The sequence below is a fragment of the Gopherus evgoodei genome, chromosome 3 (assembly GCF_007399415.2).
Source record: "Gopherus evgoodei ecotype Sinaloan lineage chromosome 3, rGopEvg1_v1.p, whole genome shotgun sequence".
Lineage (NCBI taxonomy): Eukaryota > Metazoa > Chordata > Testudines > Testudinidae > Gopherus > Gopherus evgoodei.
Genome location: NC_044324.1, coordinates 155,447,765 through 155,469,133, shown reverse-complemented (window position 1 = coordinate 155,469,133; position 21,369 = coordinate 155,447,765).

Below are 21,369 nucleotides of genomic sequence, written 5' to 3'. Positions count from 1 at the left end.
TAGTTAGTGAAATCTAAGTATAGAACTCACAATCAGTTTGTGGTTCATGCTCTGTTTCTTGATAAGCTGCCTTGAGGCTGGTACACATAGTCATGAGCCACTCCAGACAGCTCCCTAATTGGATTCCCTAGATCCACATTGAGGCTGTGTTTGGACTGCCTCCCTCCTGCAGCAGAAGCAATTGAGGCTCTCATCTAAGCTGCATGGCTCCTTTCTCCAGCTCTGCACATGTGCCACCTGATTACAGGCCATCTGGTTGGCTCTGGACCGATCAGTGCACTGTCCTCACTTGGGCATGCCTCATGACTGAGTTTCTGCTCTGGAGTGACATTTCTTTCCAGTGAGAGACTGGATAGACAGAAGGAAGTTGGGGTGGAATGTCTTCCTAGTTCTGTGGCCAACGAGGTCTCTAGGGCCAGCCATCCTCTCTGTCTGTCCCCTAAACAGTCAGTGCATATAGAGGTGGGGCTGGCCCTTCATATTGCAGCGATGTTGTGGGGAATCCACATCACATTTCAGAACTTCTCATATCTTGTTGATGCCCCCCAATGCAGTTGCTGAACTGATATATTCTCCCTTCCAGTCTGCCTTTCTGAGAGGGCGTGTCTTAATATACAATCCTAAAGCCAATGGGAATTTGGTCAAGGATCTCCATGACATAAGGATGTCCCTGCTAGCAGTTTTCAGACTATGGTAGACTCTGGAAACACATTAAATATTACTAATAATTAATGATTATCATGGCCCGCTAATCTTTTCTTACATTAACATTTATGTCAGCCTCAGCATGGTATTTGTCCAGCAAGAGACTGATAAATAAGGGCAAAGAATAAACAATCCAGAATGAAAGAGAATGTAAAATCAGGGAGTGTTGTGGAACCTTGATTGTGGAACATGTAAGGGCAGGAAAATCCTCCTCTTGCATGACTGAAGAGAATATAATCAACACCACTGGAAAAAATTTTGCCTAATGACATAATTACACAATAGAGAGAAATGGCACTGGAATTCTTCCAAGTGTTTTGTTACATAATAATATGTTTAACAACGCTGTCTGATTATAATTGCACATACTTACTCAAGAGATAGAAAAGACTTCAGAGGAGATTTTCTGGTCTTCGGGAAAATTGTACTTTTTTCCCAAAGCTGCTTAATTATTTACTATTTCACCAATTTATAACATTTGATTAACAATTATTTGTCTTTGGCATCAAGGTTGGAGAGATTATTTAAAAAAAAATACTTGAATTCTGCTAAGTATCTGATTTCAACTAATAAATCCTGAGATTAAAAATTAAGGACAACACTCCTTCCAGAGCAAACAAAAATACCACCCCCGACCTACCACAAAAGCTTTCTTTCTCATAAGATGGGTCTGCAGAATGCAGGCCTGACTTCCTATAAGAATCTAAATCTCATCAAGTGTTTTAACATATGTAAATATAAGGGTCTCCATCTTGGCTGACCCACTCAGTATTGACTCTTCAGAGATAAAAGCAGATGTTGCTGTGGTCTGAGCTAAAGTGCTCTACGTGGTGCTGTACCAGATGCCTGTCCTCTGTGGAGCAAGCCCTTATGGGAACCAGGAACATGTATACATTAGCGGGCTGCATAAAGTAGCCCTGATAGAAAAGATCATGGCCCACTGGGGTCAGAGTAAAGACCAGGGAATGACTGTCACTTTAATCTTCCATTGTAACAAATCCATACTGTCTAGTAACTTAACTGTCTCGCTACAGTGTACATATGGTCACTCAGAATTTCAAAGAAAAAATGGGGCTAGAATTCAGATCCATCTTTCTCTATGAAGAGGCATAATAAAACTACATACTGTATCCGGAAGAAAGAGACAAAGGCAGCCATCCAGCCCTGGGAGAGCAAGAGCCTGTATTCTGCATATCCCTATTCCTATTGCAAGGGACAGAGGAATAATCTCTCTTTTCACAGGCAGTTACATGGGTCAGTCTTGATCTTAACATAACCAAATCATTTTTACATACCCAAAAGTTATGTCCAAAACTCAAATGCAGAATCTAACAAAGAAGGCTATTATGTGAATGTGGAATTTGAATCTGTGACAAATGTATTATGCATAATAATTAATAATAAGCCTCATTTGGTAAATGATCCAAGTCTATACCTTTATGCTAGTTACTTATATCAACAGAATTTTTTTTTCATTTTGCACAACAGTTTCAGAACACAATGGGCCTGAATTTGCTTACACTTTCTGCATTAATTAGAAATTGAAGACAGTGGGGTGGCAAAGGTGAAAAGTCAGTACTGTGTTCCTTCTTGTGGAGTAGTGTTCTGACACATGTTGAGCGCATGTCAGCGAAGTGAAAGGTACACCTTTTGCTAGCTTTTCAGCTCTGGCATGTCATTGGCATGTCAGACATGTCTTTCACTTTGCTGACATGCATGGCAACTAGCAGAGAAAGCTGTAACCACTAATACTTTCTCTTGGAGCCTCAGCTCCTGGTGATGGAAAATCAATGCTTTGGAAATTCTAATGCAAGAGTTAAACATCTAAATTGCTTGTTAGCTTTTGTTATATTTTTGAGGTGTTGTTCCCATCACAAAATGTTCCTGCTCATATTTGATGGTACTTCAGGTGATGTGCTTACTATTCAAGCTATTCATCATGATACTTAACACTCAAGAAATTAAGAGGACCCTTTCTGTCTTTGGAAGCAGAAACATAGCGCAAAAAAAACTTTGATCTGCAGTGAGAGATGTGACTATCTATTGGTTTAACTTTGAAATGACCCACAGTCTGATCTGAGTCCCTTTGTCCTCACTTGGTACATCTACACACACACAGGTGGGGTTGTCATAACCTATTCCCAGATTTGAACCTTAGCATCCAAAATATGGGGGTTAGCATGAAAACCTCCAAGCTTAGTTACCAGCTTGAACCCAGTAAAGCTGCCACCACCCAAAAAATTAGAGTGTTTTGGGGCACTCTGGTCCCCCCAAAAACCTTCCCTGGGGACCCCAAGACCCAAATCCCTTGAGTCTCACAACAAAGGGGAATAAACCATTTCCCTTCCCCCCTCCAGGTGTTCCCTCCCTGGGTTCCTGGAGAGATACACAGAAGCAAGCTCCGTGAATCTAAACAGAGGGACTCCACCTCTCCTATTTCCAGTCCTGGAAACACAAGCACTTCCCTCTTCACCCAGAGAGTATGCAAAGTCAGGCTAGTAAATCTAACACACACAGATTTCCCCCTGACTTCTTCCTCCCACCAAGTCCTTGGTGAGCTACAGACTCAATTCCCTGGAGTTCCCCACTAAAGAAAAACTCCAACAGGTCTTAAAAAGAAAGCTTTATGTAAAAAGAAAGAAAAATACATAAAAATGGTCTCTCTGTATTAAGGTGACAAATACAGGGTCAATTGCTTAAAATAATATTGAATAAACAGCCTTATTCAAAAAGAATACAATTCAAAGCACTCCAGCAACTAAACACATGTAAATACAAAAAAGCCAAACCTATCTTTGTACTTACAACTTTGAAACAGAAGATTAGAAAGCAGGAGATAGAAAAATCCTTCCCATAGCCGAGAGGGACAGACACAAGACAAAAAACAAAGAAACTCAGACACAAACTTCCCTCCACCCAGATTTGAAGAAGTCTTGTTTCCTGATTGGTCCTCTGGTCAGGTGTTTCAGGTTACTCCTTTCCAGGTAAAAGAACATTAACCCTTAGCTATCTGTTTATGACACGCCCCCCAAATTGCAGACAGTGGGGAAGCTCACTGGCGGCGATTTCCTCCTAGCACTGTAAAATAAACAGATTAATACAATACATGCACCTTTACATATACCACTAAGTATATAGCTAACAGACTTTTACATTTTAAGAACACTTTTTAACTACTGGATTCTGGGAAACTCTCACGGGAGAGTGCATCCGCTACTTTGTTAGAAGCTCCTGAGATATGCTGAATTTCAAAATCAAAATCTTGGAGAGCTAAACTCCAATGAAGAAGTTTCTTGTTGTTCCCCTTGGCAGTATGAAGCCACTTTAGCGCAGCATGGTCAGTTTGTAGCTGGAACCGTCATCCTCAAACATATGGGTGTAGCTTTTCCAGGGCGTACACAATGGCATAGCATTCCTTTTCACTGACTGACCAGTGACTTTCCCTGTCAGACAGTTTCTTGCTGAGAAACATGACAGGATGGAAGTTGTGATCCGTTGTGTTTATAGTCGTTCATGTTCTCCGTAGGCATTTCAGCTGCCACCTCTGCTAAAGGTCCACTGAGCTGTGGCCTCAATTCTACCATGTACTGGTCTTCAGGGATGCTGTACCCAAGACAGGCTCTTTCAAAATTTTCCAAGAAGGCCTTGATGTCATCACCTGCCTTGTAGGTGGGAAATTTCCTGTGATGTGGAACCATAATTGGTGAAGGGTTGTTAAGATTGGCTGGAGCCTGTTGCTTAGCCTTTTCTAATTCCATGGCCTGTCGGTGGGCTTCCCTCTGTTTTTCCAACTCTCGTTGGTGGGCTGAATTGTTGGCTTCTTGTTTTTGTAGCCTTTCCATCTCTTGTTTGTGAGTTGCCTCTTCTTCTTCTTGTTTCCTTCTGTTGACCACCTCTTCTTCTAGTTTCCTTTTGTGGGCTGCCTCTTTGGCTGCTTGTTCTCTTTTGTAGGCTGCCAGTTTGATGTTTTCTTCCTTTTCTTTCAGCTCCACCTCTTTTTGTCTTTTTTCCAGTTGTCGCCTGTGTTCAGCTTCTTTGATTTGTTCTTCTGACTCCCTTTTTTCCTTGGAAGTTATGGTTCCTGTTTTCTTGTGTTGGGGTGCCCTCCAGTGTTTATCTTCTGAACTGCAGGCTCTCTGTTGCCTCCTGGGGTCTGCCTAGCAACAGTGCCTTTTTCCCTTTCTTCCTCTAGCTAATCTTTTCAATGTAAAGTAAACCAGAAAACCCACTTTATTTGCATGTGTAGTGCTGGATACTGACTCTCAATGGGAGTGCTATTGTGTGACAAAAGACCCTTAATAGCTCCTTAACGGTTCCTTGCTTAATATGCAAGCCACAACTGCCAGAGAGAGCAGAAAAAAAATTCTCTCTGGTTCCTTTTAAAACCAAACCCTCTCTGCTTAAAAGCCCCTAACAGAGAAAAGAAAAATATAATATTCCTACTGGCTTCTGGATTCTATCTATCTCACCACTGCCACTCATGTCATAACCTATTCCCAGATTTGGACCTTAGCGTCCAAAATATGGGGGTTAGCATGAAAACCTCCAAGCTTAGTTACCAGCTTGAACCCAGTAAAGCTGCCACCACCCAAAAAATTAGAGTGTTTTGGGGCACTCTGGTCCCCCCAAAAACCTTCCCTGGGGACCCCAAGACCCAAATCCCTTGAGTCTCACAACAAAGGGGAATAAACCATTTCCCTTCCCCCCTCCAGGTGTTCCCTCCCTGGGTTCCTGGAGAGATACACAGAAGCAAGCTCCGTGAATCTAAACAGAGGGACTCCACCCTCTCCTATTTCCAGTCCTGGAAACACAAGCGCTTCCCTCTTCACCCAGAGAGTATGCAAAGTCAGGCTAGTAAATCTAACACACACAGATTTCCCCCTGACTTCTTCCTCCCACCAAGTCCCTGGTGAGCTACAGACTCAATTCCCTGGAGTTCCCCACTAAAGAAAAACTCCAACAGGTCTTAAAAAGAAAGCTTTATGTAAAAAGAAAGAAAAATACATAAAAATGGTCTCTCTGTATTAAGGTGACAAATACAGGGTCAATTGCTTAAAATAATATTGAATAAACAGCCTTATTCAAAAAGAATACAATTCAAAGCACTCCAGCAACTACACACATGTAAATACAAAAAAAACCCAAACCTATCTTTGTACTTACAACTTTGAAACAGAAGATTAGAAAGCAAGAGATAGAAAAATCCTTCCCATAGCCGAGAGGGACAGACACAAGACAAAAAACAAAGAAACTCAGACACAAACTTCCCTCCACCCAGATTTGAAGAAGTCTTGTTTCCTGATTGGTCCTCTGGTCAGGTGTTTCAGGTTACTCCTTTCCAGGTAAAAGAACATTAACCCTTAGCTATCTGTTTATGACAGGGGTAGGTTTTTTTTGATGAGAGTGTGTCAGCGAGTCTCAGAACCCAGGTCAACTGACTTCATCTTGTGGGACTTGTGCAACGGGCCTAAAAATACCGGAATAGATGTTCCCCTTGGGCTAGACCTGAGCTCTGAGACCTACTTCCCTCACCAGATTTCAAAGCCCAGGCTCTAGCCCGAGTAGGAACATCTACACTATTTTTAGCCCCAGAGCATGAGCCAATCAGTTTACCCAGGCTCTGAGACTCACTGTTCCTCTTCTTTTTTGTTTGTTTGGTTTTTTGCAGTATAGATATGCCCATTGTATACTGCGGACCCAAACCTGTTACCACTAAAGTCAATAGCAAAATTCCCCTTGCCTTCATCAGACCAACACTTTCAGCTAAGCAACTAAAACACAGTTGTCTTAAGAACTTTGTTTCTTTAAAAAAAAAATCAGAAGAGGAAGAGCGCCCTTTGTAGGTCTGATAAGAAATGCAGGTGTACACCTTTATCTGTCTGATAGGACTGATTTTTAAGCACAACCCTATCTTTGAACTTTAAAAAAGAATGATGAAGCTGAAAGGAGAAATGTGAACATGTAAGGCTCAGAACTAGAGATCTGAGAATAACTATTTGTTTGGTTTAGGGCTGCCTGGGGGGAGGGGGGAAGTGGGGAAATTTGCCCCGAGCCCCACAGGGGCCGGCATGAGAATATAGTATTCTATAATATTGCAACTTTTTTTTATGGAAAGGATCCCCAAAATTGCTTTGCCCCTGGCCCCCTGAATCCTCTGGGTGGCCCTGGTTTGGTTTTTCTTCATTGGAAGAACCAAAAAACAAACAAAAAAAACCCACCAACCCCATTGCCACCCGTACTTCTGTGCTGGCTTCAGAGCTGGGCATCCAGAGAGTGGCAGCTGTTGGCCAGGTGCCCAGCTCTGAAGGCAGCATCCTGCCACCAACAGTACAGAAGTAAGGGACACAATACCATACCATGCCACACTTACTTCTGTAGTGCTGCCTTTAGAGCTTGGCAGCAGCGCAGAAGTAAGGGTGGCTATACCATACCATGTCATCCTTACTTCTGTGCTATTGCTGGCAATGGCTTTGCCTTCAGAGCTGGGGTCCCGGCCAGCAGCCGCTGCTCTCCAGCTGCCTAGCCCTGAAGGCAGGGCCACCGCCAGCAGTAGCGCAGAAGTAAGGGTAGCAGTAGCCTACAATAACCTTGCAACCACCCCACAAGTCCTTTTAGGGTCAAGACCCTTACAATTACAACACCGTGAAATTTCAGATTTAAATAGCTGAAACCATGAAATTTACAATTGTTTAAATCCTATGACCATGAAATTGGCCAAAATGGACCACGAATTAGGTAGGGCCCTAGTTATAAAATCACTGCTAATTTCTATCTTGATTAAAAAGTAAACATTATTTTATCATAAATTAGTTGTGAGCCCTTTAGCAACATTTTTAAAATGTTAGTTAAATAGGTCCATGGCTAGGAAAAGTGGAAAGTGTCAGATTAATGGGGGGGAGGGGAAGGTTGGTAATGGGTATGAAATTCAGCTTCTGAAACTGTCAAGTATTTCACAAGTAAACTGAGATGACTTAATAGCACATAGTTTTGTGGGTTTATGAAAAAGCTGAAGGAAGCACTCTTTTTAGTGGGGGGTGGGGATGAGGAGAGGAGCAGGTATTGTTAGATAATTTGCACTTAGAGCTAAATCTTATTTTATTTACCCTATGACTTTAATGGGACTTTTCCTGGGTATAAGGACTGTAGGATTTGACTCAAAATCTTCTAGACGTACTTACACCTAGTCTAGGTTGCCATGTCTTGCCTTTCACTGTGAACCCTGTCCTACCTCTCACATTCATTTTGGTCAGTTGCTATGCCCTCTTTTTGTGTCTTGTCTTAAATTAGATTGTGCATTCTTATCTTTCTATATCACCCATCCCAATGGAGAACTGTTACTTCTTGGGGCCTCTGCAGCCTCTGTACTGAACAAGACATAATAAGAGTGAGTAAAAAGACTCTGAGTCTCATTGATGAGGAGCTGAAGATCAAAAGGTAAATTTCACTTGCTACAATGTTTTTATAGACTAAAACTTATCCATGTAATCAGTAGCATTCACAGAATTCATAGAGAAGTATTTAGAGAGGAAAATTACTCATGTAGGGGTCCCTATTTAAGTAAGCACATTGAAGTCAATGCATCAGACCCCATGATGAGCAAATAATTGAGGTTTTATTCTATATTTTTAAAAAAAGGTCTATGATAGAAAGAACAGAGGAAGAATTTAGTAATAACAGCAGTGAACTAAGGATCTCCTAGGGGGAGTTTGGGTTGATACTGCTCTCAATGGAGTCAGCAGGAGTTTTGTCACCAACTTCAATGACAGCAGCAGCAGGACTCGCTAAGCATTCAAATCAAACAGGGTGGTTTTCACTAGTTGTAACATTTCATTTTAATAAAGTATAATGTAAACCTATGTAGAATTTCCATATCTTATTGTTTTTGTTTGCGGGATATTCTTTGTCTAAAAATTTATCTTTTGAACCACAACTTTTCTCGGGCTTGCCAAGTACTGCTGGCATAGCTATGTCATCTAGGAAAAATACCGCACCTCAACTGACGTAGCTATGCTGGCAAAAGCCCTATGCTAGGCGTAGTTATATCAATAAAAGGTCCTCCTGCCAGCATAGCTTATGCCACTGAGGAGGCGATTTAACAAATAGGAGTTTTCTTGCTGATATAAACCGTCTCTCCACTAGGGGGCTTTGCGCGTCTAGCCATACCAATGAAGCATGAGTAGTATAGACAAAGCCTGCAAGTCATTCAGGGCAGGAACTGTCTTCATATATGAAGGCACAGCACCGAGCACAGTAAGTCCAACATAAATACCAAATTCATACACTTTCCTTTCCAAAAACTGCATATTAGGACCAATTGTGCTTGAGTCAAGCATCACTACTGTGTCAGGAGTTCTTAGACCTTTTCACAGCATGCACCACATTTTAATACAAAGATTGTCTGGTGGACAACATCTCGCCTTGCATTCACTGCTGGGGAGGCCACCTTCATCCATTGACGATCACATACAATCCCTGGCACAGGGGAAAAAATAAATAATTTAATGTATTTTAGCTGCTTTTAATACAATTCAGCAGCTGGAAATAAGGACCAGAGACAGTGTTAGGGCTCCAGTTCAGCCCCCAATTAACTTTAAGTAAATGCTTAAATGCTTTGCCAAATCAGGGCTGAGGTCACTAGCCAGATTTCATAGCTCACAGTTCGACAATCTCTACTACATGTAAAACCTAGACACAGAATTATAGCTCTATGTTACATAAACATACGTGAAGCCCATTACTTCTTCCCAGATGGCATAGATGCATATTTACTATTATTATGATTATTATTACTGAGTGCTAAGACAGAAAGAGAAATTTTCAAAAAGTCATGTAATTACTTCTAATTGCCATATTACTATTTTGGGATATTTGTTTTCAGCAAAGTAACTCATTCTTTGTGTGCATCTTCAAACGAATGCTTGGGAAGCAGCACACAAAGTGTTGTTGCTATCCAAATGGTTGATTTGAAAATCAAGGCAATAAGCAACTGGCAATTGGAAACCTTCAAGTCTGACTTGTAACACGCATCCAGGATCACAACACTGAGCAGAGCAATGCCTACATACCTTTAAAAATCTGGGCCTTACAGCCTAAGACTTCATTTTTTAATGTGATGCATGCTTCTAAAATGCATGGACATTTTACTTCTAATCCCAGACTCACTTGTTGTTCTCTGAAACTGTCAAAATACCACAGAATACAGCAGGACTACTTATTTACAAACTCTTTATGAGCCTCTGAAATGCCTTTAATATTGCAAGTGCTTGTCTTCCCCCTACCTCCCCATTTGTATAATTGAGTACAATATTGGTTTGTTAGTTCCTTCCGTTTAGATTCAAGCAATGGAACGAATGGCGAGTCAGTTCCAAAACTACCTCACCCATCTATGACAGGTTTCAGAGTAGCAGCCAAGTTAGTTTGTATCTGCAAAAAGAACAGGAGTACTTGTGGCATCTTAGGGCTGGTCAATACTATGGGGGAAAATCGATCTTAGATACGCAACTTCAGCCACGTAGCTGAAGTCGAAGTATCTAAGATCAAATTACTCACCGTCCTCACGGCGCGGGATTGATGTCTGCGGCTCCCCCTGTCGATTCCGCAACTCTGTTCGGGTTGGTGGAATTACGGAATCGATATAAGCACGTTCGGGGATCGATATATTGTGTCTAGATGAGACGCGATATATCGATCCCTGAGCAATCGATTGCTACCCGCCGATATGGCGGGTAGTGAAGACGTACCCTTTGAGACTAACAAATGTATTTCAGCATAAGCTTTTGTGGGCTACAGCTCACTTCTTCGGATGCATAGAATGGAACACACAGAGAGAAGATATTTATACATACAGAGAACATGGAAAGGTGGAAGTAGCCATGCCAACTGTAAGAGGCCAATCAATTGAGATGAGCTATCAACAACAGGAGAAAAAAAAACCTTTGAAGTGATAATCGAGATGACCCATAGAAGGTGTGAGGAGAACTTAACATGGGAAAATAGATTCAATTAGTGCAATGACTCAACCATCCCCAGTCTCTGTTCAACCTAAGTTAATTGTTCTAATTTGCATATTAATTTGAATTCAGCAGTCTCTCTTTGGAGTCTGTTGTTGAAATTTTTTGGTTGCAAAATTGCCACCTTCAAGTCTGTCACTGAGTGGTTAGAGAGGTTGAAGTGTTCTCCCACTGGCTTTTGAATGTTATAATTCCTGATGTCAGGTTTGTGTCCATTTATTCTTTTGCGTAGAGACTGTCCGGTTTGTCCAATGTACATGGCAGAGGGGCATTGCTGGCTGTATGTGAACATGAGACAGTCAAGATGAGACAGTAGTTGCATGTGAGGACTGATCCAATGACCCCTGAAGTCAATCGGAGTTTCCTCATTGACTTCAGCAGGCTTTGGATAAAACCCTTTGATATCCACAATGATCAGGCCAGATTTTCCTGTGTTACAGCAGTTGGACACATCAACACCTGAACAAAGCAGTCCCAAAATAACTGTAGTTGCCCTGGGAAGGTTAAGCAAGTGCATGGGGATCATCTATTAGTGTAGGGCATGCATAGCAGGCTGGAATAATGGCCAGGGGAATCTGATGCCACATGAGCCCTTTTGGGATGTTAGCAGTTAGCACATGTGAAAGCAGCCTTCAAGCACCTCTAATTCACACCAGAGGAAACTGACCAACAGTCTTTCACATAGCCAGAGCAGACTCAGGGAGTGTAAAGGTGGTATAAAGCCACTTTTGAATGCCTTCCTGAGCTGTACTGTGTACTCCTCAGCTGCAGCTGAGGATCCCAACCATTGTGTTTAGCTCTTTAATTCTTTTTTTTTACTATTTCACCTCTGCACACCAGTATTTTATACTTCTGTAAGTTATAACATTTATTATGGGGCTTTCTTTTTCCCCCTAGCAAAATTTCAACTGGAGCTAATTCCAGCGGTAGGTGGAAAGTATTATTTGGAGTGTGCAGTCTCCATTTTCCTTCCTGACCAATAGCCCTCAGGCTTACATAAACACGGCAGCAGAAGTCTAAAGCCTTTTTGTTCCTCAGTAACAGCATGTCTGGGTGTATAGCTGCTAGCCGTTTCAACTTGTTGTTGTATTTCACAGAGCAGAGTTCTCTGACTCCTTTAGTCCATACATAAATATCCATTTCATTAAAGACGAGGGGGGAAAAATACCCAAAGAAGAATATGAACAGTAACAGCAGCAGTACTGGCACAGGACCACTCATCTAATAAAAAAAAAGGCAGAATACTTTCTCGATTAGGTGCTTTCAATGAGTCATTGCTTGCTGCAGATGTGGGAGTGGGAGCAGAATCAAGGGCAGAAGAATTTCCTCATCTTTGGCCAACTCCCAGCTAGGGAGTTCTACCTCTAAATGCTAGAGAACTGCTGCAATCCATTTTAAGTTGAACTTACAGGGCCTTTCCTCCTGTGTAGTCACTTATACCTGAGAAAAGTGAGGCAAACAGGGCTTCCATCACTTCCTGTTTGGAAACTATTCCACAAACAAATCCATCATTGTCAAGAAGATTTTCTTGATGTTCATCTCCCCCCCCAACCCTTCATAGGTCCCAGTTCAGCAAAGCACTCAAGTATGAGCATAATGTCCACCAAAATCACCATTTTCCTAATTGTTCTATAGTATGTCAATATTTCAAGTTGAGACCATGTGCTAAAATTTAAGCACACTGTCACAGGGTGGCTGTCCCTGTAAGGGCTGATGGGTCTCAGCTGACCTGTGGCATATTTCACTTGCTTCTGCAGATGGGAAAAATGGGTCATGGGACTCAATCAGGCCTCTGGGACAGATAAGGAAGAGGCCTGGGTAGAGAGACAGACTTCAGCAGAGGCTAAGGGCTATAGAGAACTGGGAGATTCCTGTGGCAGACCCTGAGATAGCAGTGGGGAGAGCTCCAGAGAGTAGGATGTTCCTGCAGGAGATCCTGAGGCAACAGAGGAGAAAAAACACTAGGCGGGAAGGCTTGGGAGTGGCTTGATGAAGAGCAGGAAAGACTGAATATGTGAACTACAGACTCTGAAGACTTTATTCTGAATGGATTGTGGCCAAGAGAAAAGCCTGTACTGAGGAGCCCTGAGGCAAGAGAGCCTGCAAGGGCTCCCTCAGCCATGAGAGGGTGCTCTGGAGCCTTGTTACACATATCCTGAAGTGTTTTGCTGAAGCAGGGCCTCTATTTCATCCAGTTATTGCAATCATACCTCACTGTGCTTTCCTAAATAAGAGACACATCCTTCAAATACTTGTTGACTGTTAGAACTCATAGTAGTCACTGTAGCAAAGCTAGTGACCATGGTGATACTGCTGTTGCAACATAGGAGGTGTGTGACCACTGGAACCATGCCCTCAACTGCAGAATACTGGGGGCTTCTCTCCTGTGACCAGCCATTGCTGCTCAGGGGCTAGGTTCATCGTTGTCCACTGCTCTCCCACCTCTCCTATTTATGCCTTTTTTTGTTTTGGTTTACTCTACTGGGCACAAGGATGGGCAGGTAGTCTAGACAGCTATGCAATCCTCACCACTATTGGTGTTATGGTCTCCTGTTGTACCTCCTGGGTATGGCATGTGATTTCCCAAATCCTCTTTAACTACTTGGTTTTTCAAAGAAATCTAATGAGGCAACTGTACACACACAGTAATCCTTGGTTTTCTATACGTGCCTTGGAAAATTTAGTACTGGAGTAAAATTTTCCAAAGTGACTATGGCACTTCATGCCAGATGCTTAAAGGTATCTATGTGCCTAAAGCTGTAGATAGGCACCTGGTTGGATTTTCAATGGGATTAGGTGCTCTGGGTGCACTTTTAGGCATCTAAATATCTTTAAACATCTGGCTCTTAGACTCCTATGTCTTTTTGAAAATCAGTGAGACTTAAACTTCTAAGTGCATAGGTCACGTATGAAAATAGGATTGATTTATCATTTAGGCACTTGGGAATGTCTTATTCTCCAACTCTTATATCAGTTTCCTTAACCTCCCTTCTATTTTGTCTAGTTTTCTACATCTTTTTTAACCAAAGTTCATGATTTATTCCAAGTACAGCATCACCAGTGCAATGTAAAGCAGAATTATTTTCCATGTGATCCAGTACATCTACCTCCTACATAGTTTTCTTTCTACTATTGCTTCCAGGTGTTTCCTGGGCTTGCTGCTTTCTAGGTAGTTGTGTTTCCTCTTCCTGTAACTCTTTTTACAACTGAATCTGATCTTTTTGCAGTCCACTGTTTACCTATATCACATGCATTGCTGAACTCCAAATATAATACACCTCTATAGTCTCTCTAGCTACTGAATCCAGCAAAGAAGGCCATTACATTTGTTGGACATAATGTAACCTACTATTAATAAAACAGCATTTTATGCTATTTCAAAACTGTATTCCTATGGTAAGTATTCATATAGGACCTCTTTAAAAGCCAGCTGAATTTAACAGAAGATTATCATTGACTTAAATGGTCTTTGGAAACAGGGCTAGCTCGCCTCTCTTACTGTATACTCCAGTATTTTGCCAGGAATAGATGTCTGGCTAATTGTTCAGTAGTTTCCTGATTTCTCTCTTAATAGCTGTACCTGATCACCTTGATCTTTTGGTGTCAGCTCTTGACTTCCACGAATTATTGAAACTTATTTCCAGAGATTCTGAAGCCTTCTTTGTAAATGCTTTTCAAACTCATAAGTGCATTTTTGTCCAGAGTAAGTCTGAGTGGGAAATGGTTTTTATGTCCTGAAATAATTTTCAACATTTAAAAAAAAACATCAAATTTTTTGAGAAAGAAAAGTAAAAAAAATTGATTTGGGTCAATCAAAACATTTTGGTTTGCTAATTTTAAATATTTTGCCCTTTTTTCAGTAACATTTTAGAGGGGAAAAGACATTTCAAAATGAAATACAGAAGTTTTCATTTAGAAAATATCAAAATAGGCCACTTTTTGAGTCAGGAAATTTGTCATAGTCAACATTTTTTTGCAAACAGTTTTGACCACTCTTCATTATTGTGACTAACACCACCACTGACTCTCATCTCTTGTTTGAGCTTTTGGATTCTCCCCTTGTGCGTGCCCATCACAGTGTGATCGTAACTCACTACCAGTGGACACCTTGCGTGAATGTGCATGGGGGGTGGAGAAGGACTCAATGTAGACTCCTGAAACTTGTCACACTTCAGCACCTCTCCTTTCAGATTACAGGATTCTCTTTAGGGACATCTGTGTGATATTAGCTACACAACAGTAATAATAAAAATACTGCCTTTCTCCTCACCTTTGCCTGTTTGGACTATCAAGTGCTTAAAATGCCTAATAAAAAGCAGTGTCGGAAGCTATGCGTGCTAGCATAGCTGTAAGGAATATTATCTCAAGACTGTTAATTTGAAGAGAAAATTCATTGTAAAGCACTCAGTTACACATTTTAAAATGAAGTACCGAAAACAAGGTAGATATGCTATACAAATTCTCATACTTTAGACTCTAGTGTATCCAGCTTTCATCTGAGATGCTGTCAAAATGCTGGGTCCTCATAATTATTCTCTTCAGGAGCAACTACTGTGTATGCTATCAGAGCATATGAAGAGTGGTAGGCATTGCAAAAGATAGAGCTGTCATGACAATAACAAGCAAGGCTGAAGTGAAATCAGTTATACTAGCATGTGGGAGCACTGAGATTCAATTTATAGGTATTCCTTTAAGCTCTTGATCACCAGTTCATATCCAGCCCAGGTCAGTAATAATCAAGATATCTGACACATGGTCTTCTATTGTTGTCACTGACAGCAAAATCTTGCAGTTACTTTTACACAGGTAGGGGGGCCAGCATGGAAATGGCTGTGCAGTAGGCCCAGGAGCTGTCCTAGTAGCACAGAACAAGCTAGCTCTGGAGAAACTGGGGAAGGATGTGCTAAGTGCACTTTACTGGGCCTTTAAAAGAAATATTGGGCACTTCCTCCTAGGGCTTACTGCCAAAAGAAGCAGGCTTCTAAGCGCACTCTCAAACCAGCAGAGTTCTCTCAATCTACACAGCGTTAAGCAAGCCTGTTATCTGTTTTTTCAGAGGTGCACTGGGTTGGAAGAGGCTCCCCTAGTGCATCTGAACAGAAATTTGTTCTAGATATTTTTCAAGTGGGGCAAACTAAGATAATCTAGTATCAGAGGGGTAGCTGTGTTAGTCTGGATCTGTAAAAGCAGCAAAGAGTCCTGTGGCACCTTATAAACTAACAGAAGTTTTGGAGCATGAGCTTTCTTGGGTGAATACCCACTTCGTCGGATGCATCCGAAGAAGTGGGTATTCACCCACGAAAGCTCATGCTCCAAAACTTCTGTTTGTCTATAAGGTGCTACAGGACTCTTTGCTAAGATAATCTAGGGAATTCCATACGCACGTTCGGGGCCAAATCTTAACAGGCCTTATTCAGGCACAACTCTCCATGAAAGGGAGTTTTTGCCTAATTAAGGACTGAGTGAGAACTGAAGGATTTGGCCAATATCAGATATTCCATCTATCCATATGATATTGATCATATTTACACTGTTCTTCAAATTCAATCAGAACAGCATAATACAAGAACATTGAAAATCTGTGTGACTGAAGCGAAGTTTTGGTAAACGTGCTGAAACCTTAGTGAGCATTGTATAGGAAACATTGTCTAGGGGGGAGGGATAGCTCAGTGGTTTGAGCATTAGTCTGCTAAACCCAGGCAGGACCGGCGCTAGGGGTCTGAGCGCCCTAGGCGCACAGCAATTTCAGCACCCCGCGCGCTGGTCCCGTGGCTCCAGTGGAGCTGCCGCAGTGGTGCTGCGGGCGGTCCACCGGAACCGCGCTAGGAGCCAACCATCCGCAGGCACCACTGCGGCAGCTCCACCGGAGCCGCCTGCCGCCCCCTCCAGCAAAACGGCACCCACCAATTATTCTGGTGCCCTAGGTGATTGCCTAGGCTGCCTAAATGGTAGCACCGGCCCTGAACCCAGGGTTGTGAGTTTAATCCTCGAGGGGGTCACTTAGGGATCTGGGGCAAAAATCAGTACTTGGCCTTGCTAGTGAAGGCAGAGGGCTGGGCTTGATAACCTTTCAAGGTCCCTTCCAGCTCTAGGAGATAGGATATCTCCATTATTTATTATTATTAATAAACACAAATGTGAGGAGATGAGAAAACAGTATATAAGATAGCTATTAATTACAGACAGAATGCAAAGAAGGGCAAAAACAAAATCAATGGAAATATTTGTTTTGTGTGCACAGTGAAATCAACATTTACCATTATAAATCTAACCCTTTCAAGCCTATTAATAAATAAAGGACCAAGATTCAAGTTGAGGTCCAGTCTTGGCCAAACTTTGGTGGGAAAAGAGGTTCAGATCCAGTTTTTCAGTTGGTGGTCCATTTCTGTTAATCCACACATCTGGCTAAATTCAGCCCTAGAGCAAACAGATGCTACATACCTGAAGTCAATGGAGTGTAACCAATTCTTCAGCCCAGCATCTCTGAAGTATGTCTAATCTCTATTATATACGCAGAAGAAGCATGTAGGTTGTTCCCAAATCCCTATTTCCCATGCAGCCTGGCAGAAGTGTCCATCTTTCATGAGAAGCCAATTTTCTCCTGTCAAGTTAATATAATTTTAGCAAGATTAGTATGGAAGGAAGGGGATACTGCTCAGACTTGTACTGCTGCTCAACATTTATTCCGTCCTGATGCCCCATGCACTGTTTCCCCCTCAAATTAGTATTTTGCTTTTAAATCAGCTATCAAGTTCAATATATATTAAGTTCAGCACATCAATGGGTCTTACTTGCTAAAGATATCATTCTAAAGAAGTTGTACACTGCATTTATATAGATTTTTCTACTCAATTTATTCAGGATGAAAACATAAGCAATATTTTCTTAAAATATCGTAGGTACTCCCAAAGTCCTGTTCAGGAATATGAAGATGAATCCTCAGGACATGACACCTCCCAAGGGGAATCTTATTACTATTATAAAAAGTGTTAAATATTAGTGTCAATTATCCTCCAACTTGTACTGCATTCCAACGACACAGACCCCTACTTATCTTCTCCCAAGACATCCTAGACTGGCAACCAAACCAAGAGATTTTGTTCATTCTAGCGAGAGGGAGTGAGTGGTTCTCACAAGGTGAGCAACAGTCACTTCATGGACCACGGTGGTATTCCACATCCTTACATGAAGGACACAAAGCAGCATAATCTGGAGCTCTCATTGTGGCTTGTGTTGACCTTGTCCTGCATTGACTAAAATTCTCCTTGAGCTGGCAGGTGCTTGATTCCAACAGAGTGTCCAGGGACAGAGGACATCCCATGGAAGTAGTGGAAATGGCAATAAGCAGAAATCCATGGGGTGGCAGGAAGATCCATGCCTCCAGATGGTCAAGAGGTCAGACCTGGGAGGGAACAGAGCAATAAAAGTGAGGAGAGGCAGAGTGAAAAGAGGGATAGGTCGAAGTAGGCAAATTGTAACTAATGCTTCAAACTAAAGACCAGTACTGATTGGTGTGGGGCAGGACAAGAGTGGAGACCAAAAGCAATAAATGGAAGCTGCAGGTGCACAGAGAATGAGGTTTCCACTGTTCCCTTCCACCAGAGAAGACTAATGATGTAATTACTTAAATAGTCACCAGTGACCCAAGAGCTGAAAGAGGGGCTGGATTTGGAGAACATGAGCTGTGAAGACAAGGAAATCTCACATTTTGATCTCACCAAGATAGGAGACTGTGGTGCATCATGGGAGATGTAACCCAATCTGGCAACCTAGCCTATAGAGGAAAATGGGACTAGGAGCCACCTGAACTATGGCTTCCATAAAGTAGCACAACAGCATTTCCTAATAAATATATTTCAGTTTTTGGCTGAAATATTTAGCTGAATAAGTCCAAATTTTCCACCAGGTTGGGTGGGGGAATTTCCATGCAGCTCTAGTGACTTGTATGGCTCCCATTACTATACTACAGGGATGTCTAGGGATTAAAAGGGGAGATTTCCTGGAGCATATTGGGCAGTACTACAATATGCTTCTTCTTTGTGCATTGGATATTCAGAACACCTTTCATATACGTCCACATGAAAGATCAATGGCACTCTTCCTTCCCAGAGAAAATGTGCACAGTGTACTATAGTAACTACTCTTTTTAAAGACTGCTATTATAGATTTTAATGGAGCTACAGTTGATTTGCAGCAAACCAGGAGTTATGTTTAACAAAATATATTTTGTGTGTTCCTAAAAATCTAAATGATTCTCTAAGAGCTTCTTAGTACTGAATTAGAAACAGGTTTTGTGAACTGGGACACTCCAGGCTGCTATATTTGAGGCACCTTTGAAATAAATGTATTATAACTTTTTCTATTTTAATGGCTCATGCCATTAGATCAGGAGAGTACTGTGCTGGCAATACGTAAAACATCAAAAGAAGCAGTAAATGAGCATTGCCACTAAAGCTTACCTATAATCGGATAATTTTGGAGCTACATCTCTATCAGTCAAAAAACATAAAAGCAAATCTCTTATTGGAAGATTTTTAAGGACGGAGTTAAGAGGTTGAAAATGTATGCAGAAATTGCTAAATGATGAAGATGAGTCACTAAAGACCCTTCTTCTTAGACATTTTCCCCCTGATGCCATGTATTTAATTATCACTGAGTGGAATTTCCTGAAGATTCAGTTGTTAATTTTGAATTGTTTTGCTAAAAATATCTGAATCTTTGAGAACTGTCAGATCTCTGCAAAGTTTCTAGACTTAATCAAAAAGCTGATGGATGTGTAGGGCAATGAAGTCAATAAGACTCTTTTTCTGTTGGCATCAGGAAGTCCTTAAAGCAGTGCTGGCATACAGTGGGAGCCAGTGGACCCATATGTTTAAATATTGTGTTGTCTTGTGTTTGATTATATTGCATGCATTTCCTTTACATCTCTAACTAGAATAAGATACAGTTACTGTAGCAGATAAAAATGTATTATTAACAGTACTTTTTCACATATTAATGTTCAAAAATACTTTATTAAAAATAAACAAAACCTAAATTCCCGGACATAATATTGGTTGCAGAAAACATTGTAAATATATATCCATTACATTCATGGAGCATTATGAGAACCTTCTGGATTAAAAAAGTGACCCACAGGATTCTGAGAGTCAGTATACTTGTAGTTAAGATTTCTAAGAACTTTAATTCTGATTCTATATCAATGCCCCATCTCTATCTCCTCACCCAGCATTCCCTCACACCTCAATCCCACAAATAACATACTGTCACTGTCACTATTAGTAAAGAGATAAAGCAACTGAGCTGCTGGAAATGGAACAGTATAGGCGTTGCAGGACTCTTGGCTCTGGTTCATACTAAAAATACCAATTGCCAGCATACAAGAGATACAGATCTCTTACTGCTAATGACATAGGAGCTGCCCTTCCAAATGCAGAACATACTCCACTGCAACCACCACAGCAAGACACCTCAAACATCATCCTTCACATCCCTCTCCCCACATATAGTCTGGAAGAGAAAACTCTCCTAGGTTCCATTCAACCATGAGTCAGGAAGCAGTCTCCCTCATTCATTTGGAATATCATAGGTTGATTGGAATAGCCCAAATATTTGTACCCTCCATATGTGATTCAGAGGGCTGATCATAAACAGGTTGACTGTGGGTAGAAATATAAGGACAGAGCTAAGGGTGGGTTTTTTTGGTAAATTTGACTCTGAATTCTGCGACTCTCATGGGAAATTGTAACTATTACAGATACTTCCTGATTCCATCCCAGCTTGAAGCAGAAAATGACAAAAGCTATGTGAGATGGCACATACTAATAGACCTTCCAGACTAGTTTTGCATATAATACAGATGACTTGGATAAGCATCCAAAGTTACGCATGCTTATCCAAAGCAAACACAAACTCTCCACCTTTTGAGATTTGTTCTCTATTAAAATTTCCTTTGTCATGCCTGGCACATGAACTTCCTGCTTGCAAACCGAAAATGACCTTTCAAAGTGGTAACCCACTGGTAATGTTCAAAAGCAGATATATTTAGCTATACTGGATACTCTCCAGGGGGAGCAAAAGGGACAAAAGTGCAGACAACTGAAAGAAATAAAGTAACCTGGGAATACATGCTTGTTGGAACCAGAAAGCTGGGAAATATATTTGTCTAGATAGCTCAACAATTCAATGAAAATAATTGCAATTTAGGAAAAACCTTACATTTTTGAAAAAACACTCAAGACTTAGTGTCCACAAATGACCTTAAAGACTGACTGAGCTTGTAGGGATTTCATCCCGTTTAACATTTACCTAGCACTATGCATAGTATGACAGTTTCTATCACAATTCAGACACATTAGTCTAAAGTGTACAAAATAACAAAGAGAAAATGACAGTTATCATGATGGAATGGTAAGTGATAAAAGAAAAAAAATCACTGTACATATATAATTTTCCCTTTTTTAGCATCTTGTCTCTAAACCATACTTCATTTAAGATTTTTCTGCCTGGTTTGATGTGAAGTATCTAATTTATTCAACACCAACATTTTTGTAAGATTTATTTTGTTGTTTTGCAAGTCAAGTGCAATCTTGCAACTCCATGTCTTACTCATAAATGAAAAAAAAATCTGTGTTTACTGGAGCAGTGATCAAAA